At 35.9% G+C, this 5,893-nt stretch overlaps 1 long non-coding RNA gene across 1 annotated transcript; it reads right to left on the reverse strand.

Annotated features, from left to right (window-relative positions):
* Nucleotides 1-3,762: 3,762 nt before the first annotated feature.
* On the reverse strand, nt 3,763-5,693 carry LOC141668068 (uncharacterized). Its single transcript, XR_012552877.1, has 4 exons — nt 5,451-5,693; nt 4,988-5,100; nt 4,779-4,863; nt 3,763-4,205 (listed from the first exon to the last, which is right to left on the reverse strand). It is a non-coding gene; the product is annotated as an uncharacterized LOC141668068 (long non-coding RNA).
* Nucleotides 5,694-5,893: the final 200 nt, after the last annotated feature.

Consider the following 5,893-nt stretch of genomic DNA (forward strand, 5'->3'; position numbering starts at 1 on the left):
GGATACATCATGAATTCAGTATATAAAATGCTGAATTTCGCATCAGGAAAGGTGATCCATAACTTATACAAAAGAAAGTGATCCATAAGACGGATCAATTTATGTAATTTATAACTGGTACAAGACAGAGGAATTAGTCTGTTTATTACAAAAAGAATACAGATCGATACAACCGAAGTTACAGTCCAATTTGTATTGAAGGTTAAAACTTTTCACTATCTTGTTTATGTTCAAATACAATTCAAAAGTTGGGGCTTTGCCGCTTAGGCTGAGGCTGTTTCTTCCTGGTTTTCGTAAGCCTTTTCAATGTGCTCATTCACATTCCCAGCAGCAATAGCTCCTTCATAATTGCTTATATTTGAAAATATCAACACAAGGAATCCAAATATTGAAGCACAAAAAGCAACCCCGAATGACCTTCCAATTGTCCCGACACCAGCTGTTGCAAACGTGAAACCTACACATGTTCCAAAAGCTCTCACCCATGAAAGCCAAACTGAAAATGCGCCTTCTTTTCCAGGTGGAGAACAATCCAACAATAAATTTCTTCCGAAAGCATGCAAGACACCTGTGGCAGTGCCTTGAACTGCAGTGAAGAGCAACACATGACGGCTCTCCCAGTTCTTGTGGCGATAGTATAGTCCAAACCCGGTGGTCAGTATCGAAAAAAGATACCCCAGCAACTGCATTTTTACTGCATCTGCCCTAATAAGTTGCTGGAGTGGATGTAGCAGGGGTAGAGACAATAAAGGAAAGGCAAAGTATGTTAACCATATAAACAAAATGGTCCTTGGCTCTAAGCAAATTTGTCCAACTAGAAATAGTACTCCTCCTGTGAATATGGACATTGTAGCCATGGAAGAAAGAAAAACGCTAGCAAGACTACCTGCTGCATGAGGATAGCTGAAAATAGAAACAGCATGGGTTTTGTTGACAGAGCTAGGTGAAGTTGTTGAGTTCCCACTAGGCCTATTAGCAGTGAAGATATGTACTACTCCTACAAGCCACTTCAAACCGCTGAAAATGGCAACAACCCATAAGCTCGTAAATTTGTCTGGACCACGGAGCATGTGGTATGTGAAGGTAGAGAAAATGGCAGAACCGAGAGAGCCAGCAGCAGTGGCATATAGAGAAAGCCAACTAGTAATTCCTAGCCTTGATGTGAATTCACTTTTAGGAATGGGGGAACCGACAAATCCGCGAACCATCTGGCCAAGGGAACGCGTGTGGGAGGCAGTTCCAACAGTAGCAGCTACAACAATGGCAGCAATATATGGTGGGAAGATCCAATATGTTTGGAAAAATCCAGCAGGGAGGCAGAAGATAGCTCCAAGAGCTGTGACAGCTCCTGCTAGGAGTTGAGGGTGCATGCCATAGTCAAGGTTAATTGAGATGATGCCAAGTACTGGTGCTGAGAGTATTAACCCTATAAACCAAGAAATCGATGTCCACTCCAATGCTGAGAATTTTGAGCTGCTAATTCTTATTAATTTTGATGTTAGCCCTTGGTACCTGCAGTTAATGAAACATTCAAGTAGAGTTCTTAATATGTCAGTGCAGTTTTATATTCCACGTCGTAGTACTATTTTGAGTATCAAATATAAGTGTAAACCTTGTAAATTGCCTTATGGAATGACTGTTGTAAATAAGATGATATACTTACACTTGCATTTCCTTTTTAGTACAACTCAATCCCTTAAAGCTCTTCTCCCACCCCTGCGAAGGTGCTGGTGCAGTGAAAATCTGGCTTATGATAAGTGGAAACAAGATGGGAATAATAACTGTGTGAATAAAGTATGAACACAGCCCATATAAACACCAAAGCATAACTTCAGCCTTGCTAGGCCTATCTTGATGTCCTTCATACTCTGCGTAAACCTCTTTAGCTCTCTCTAGTTTCATAGTCACACTATGCACATCTGGTGTGTCCACATCTTTCATCTCCTCTTCTTCTAACACTCTTGAACGTCTTGCTTGTTCTCCACCGTCAACATCAGTTGTTTCTTCCATTTAGTTCGCGTGTTGCAGAGGGCAGCTGGAGAGAAACCTTGTTGGCTATAGCAAGATCAATATGGAGGTGTGAAAATGGTTAGATATATATGAACAAAGCACAGCTAATTGTTAAAGCCTAGGCATCGACTAATATGTTTGTGACTATTTGCCTATTTGGAGTCTATATTGCAAATGACAGTCTTGCATAAGCAATCAAATCAAAAATACTGTAAAAGAAAGTGGGATATAGATTATATAAAAAGCCTTGTTTGTCACAAAAAGATGAACTTTACTATGAAAAACATTGTAAACTCCTACAGTTGATGACTAAGAAAAGGGAGGCATACTACTAAGTGTTGATGCGTTTGCTTTCAGCGATCATTTGGCTTGGAAAAAAATTAGTATTGTCAAGCTATCTCTATTGCTTGCAATTTTTCTCATAATTTTTGAAGTGGTCGATGGCACAAATGTAAAATAGTATTGTCAGACCAAAGATTTCTCTTACTTAAAAATCCGTTCGTCATACGATACTTCTGTGACCACAGAATGGGGGTATCCTTAGGCAAAAAACAACGGATGACCGTTGACCTGTTTCAGAGAAATCAAGATCCCCGCCACTGTACTAATCATTTGTTGGAGTGTTAGCTACAGTTATGTTCCATACAAGCTTGCCGCGGCATTTAGTGGTAAAAAATGACAGAAAATAAGCTTTCAAAATCATGCGTTAAAGATTCGTTTTCTATGATTATTAATTTAAGCCAAACCAAACAAGAAAAAGTGACTAAATGAAGTGCTACCGTATTCCTTAGACATTTTTGTTTCTCACGATTTGTCTTTTTATAAGAAAGAAACAGCGGATCTAAATTTTGATCGGCCAGTTAAAAGAATGAACCATATTGCAATATCATTTCCAGAATCTACCTAAATATTCTTTGACGTACTTGGTTATTCTCACATATAATGAACTACTTGTTTCCTTAATTACAGATAAGCAAATGACTCTGTGAATAAAAGATATGCTGGCAAACCCCAAACTTCACCTTCACAAGGATCTACTCATTACAATAGATTCAAGAGTAAAAACCTGTAGAGAGTATAGACAATACACTGCTTGAGTGATAAACAAGGAAAAAGATCTGCAAGCTGTTCAAGCTCAAGTCTTCCATTCATTGTTGATTTATAATCAATGGGTTAGATATCAAATTGGTCACCCAAGTGAAGGACATGTATCATATCATTTCGTTCATTAATCTTAACGGGGCATCACTTTGATCACTAAAGTCTTATAAAATATCAAATAAATACCTATAATCCAGATATATTATCTAAAATACTATAATTCACCGCTTTACATTCGGTTATAGTGGCGTTGAAAAAAATGTGTAGAACTCATTAAAAAAAATATTTACTTTCTTGACACATATTTAGAGGTATTTATTTGATATTTTATACGACTTTAGTGATCAAAATGATATCCCATTAAGACGAGTGAATAAAGCGATATATGACCTTCACTTCACTTCACTGACCAGATCGTTCACAGATTTGTTCAAGCTCAAGTCTTCCATCCATTGTTGTAATCAATTAACTTAGAGACATGGAAACAGGGATGAACCTAAACCAAACTAACCTAGTGCATCACGCCCAAGGCAATGAAATCATGAAAAGTTAGGTACAACATGTTTAAGGATTTGGCCAAATAATGTAATAACTATTGAGGTTGGTCTGTGCAAAACTTGCAGAGAATATAAATATTTCAATTAGTGACATTTTAATCAAATTACATGTCTGACACCAGCGTAATTCACAATGCACAAGCTACGAATGATGTAATTAAATTGTAAAAAAACCAAATATAGATCAGGCCATACAATATACGAACAGAATTACTATCATACACCAGATTTTGTTATAAATATAGCTCAACTTCGACATGTATAAAGAGCAAGTACTTTATCTTTAGAAAATCAATTTATGGCAAAATTACCCTGCAACAACCAAGAATAGTTAAAACATTCTCCCTTGTTCCACCAGTTTTGTCATCTACAGCTAAAGCAAGCAGAGCCCCGTAAAATACTTCTTTGCAATCCATATATTGGAGTACTCAGACTACTCAAATTGTTTTAGCTGCAAAAATCAAGCTTCTTCATCACTTTAGCATAGGCTGCTGGAACAATGCCAGGTTGTCTGAGTCTACGTTTTGATTTCTTAGACTGCAGTAAGCAACATATACTGCTAAGTTTTTCGCTTAAACATACTGTTAACCATAATTACATTAAAAACTCGCGAAAATATGAAAACCAAACAGTAGCTGACCAAAGTTATTTCAATATTACAATGGAGTATTTAGAAATTGGTGGTAATCGAGTTCACAAGAAAAGCTCACTGCCACTCTTTTCACAATGAAGCTAGAGTGAGGGATTTTTTTTTTACAGGTGGGAATATACAATATGAATGAGGATGATCACAGGAAACATTTGAATTTCCTTTTGCAACTGTATTACTTAAGGTTATTTATGAAAAACAGCCTAAATGAATACTGCTGCACCCTGTGAATTTCTTGCTTACAATGATTAGTTAAAAGAATGTGACTTCATATTTAATCGCCTTTAAAAGCAATAAAGCATACACTTGTTCACTAACAACTCTAATGACAAAGTTTTATAATAGTGTTAGCTGAAAAAAATATGTTAATACTTCATTAATAAGAACTGAGGAACTCAACATAAAAAAGATTGCAGATAAAGTGATTCAGTAGCATGAGAATTGATACAGCATGAGTTTACCTTTAAATGTGCATTGTGCCTTTTCCCCTCCTTCCAACGTCTAATCAAGCCATCATTCATAACCCTAAATCTTCCCTTATATGACCTAATGATACAATTTATTACATATAATTATATAAATAACTGATTATTGAACATATTACAAACACTGAAACGTAATCATACAAACATTCATAAAACAATCAAATAATAGAAGGAAGAGGACATACGAATAAGATTTCATTTTGGTTTTCTTGACCTTGGAGACAATAGGCGTAGCTGGCCTCCTGAGCTTCAAGGTTCTTTTCCGTTGTTTCAAAGTCCAATGCCGCACTTATATCAACTACATACACAATACCAACAACAACAATCAACTCAAGCCACAAACACATTTCTTCTACATACTAATAATCTTAGCAACAACAAACACATAAGATGTTAACTTGCAAGAACATATGCAATACAAATTTCTTTCCTAAAAATATCATATTAGGTGAGATAATCAGGGGTCTTCTGAGCATAATTTTTACGAGAGTCGCAAACTACATTTTCAAGAATGAGTAATATACATATAATACAATTACAAATGAGTAAAAAAGAATTAACATTTACGAGGGTCGGCTCAATTTCTCAACAGATTCTACAAAACAAACCAAGAAATGAAAATGGGGTTGTATAAAAAGATATACTTACAGATAAATTGAGTGGAAAAGCATGATTGTAGAGTGAAAGATGTGATGCTGAAGGATAAGTGAGAATGGGCTTAAAAGTAGAAGAAACAGTAAAGGGTTTGTGAAGAAAATGATTAGAAGTTGAGTGGATTAGACAATGTGAATGTATTAGAGGAGTGGCGGTGGTCGTTGGGTGGCTGACGGCGGCGGCGAGTGATCGGAGCTTAGAGCACCATTTATTCATCTTGGTTTTTTGTTCTTTCTTCCAAACTGATCCCTGGGTTTATTTATGCAAAATGTAAAATAATTACGGTTATTGTTATAATTTGGCACGAAAAAGTGTCTTTTGATGTTAAAATAAAATTTCAAATATGCATTTTGAAACCAAATAATTTTCTTATTTATTTCAGGTAAATTCAAAATTGTAATTTACCTAAATTTTGTCACATTCCCCTAAGTTTTATT

Source organism: Apium graveolens, chromosome 6 (genome assembly GCF_009905375.1).
Source record: "Apium graveolens cultivar Ventura chromosome 6, ASM990537v1, whole genome shotgun sequence".
NCBI lineage: Eukaryota > Viridiplantae > Streptophyta > Magnoliopsida > Apiales > Apiaceae > Apium > Apium graveolens.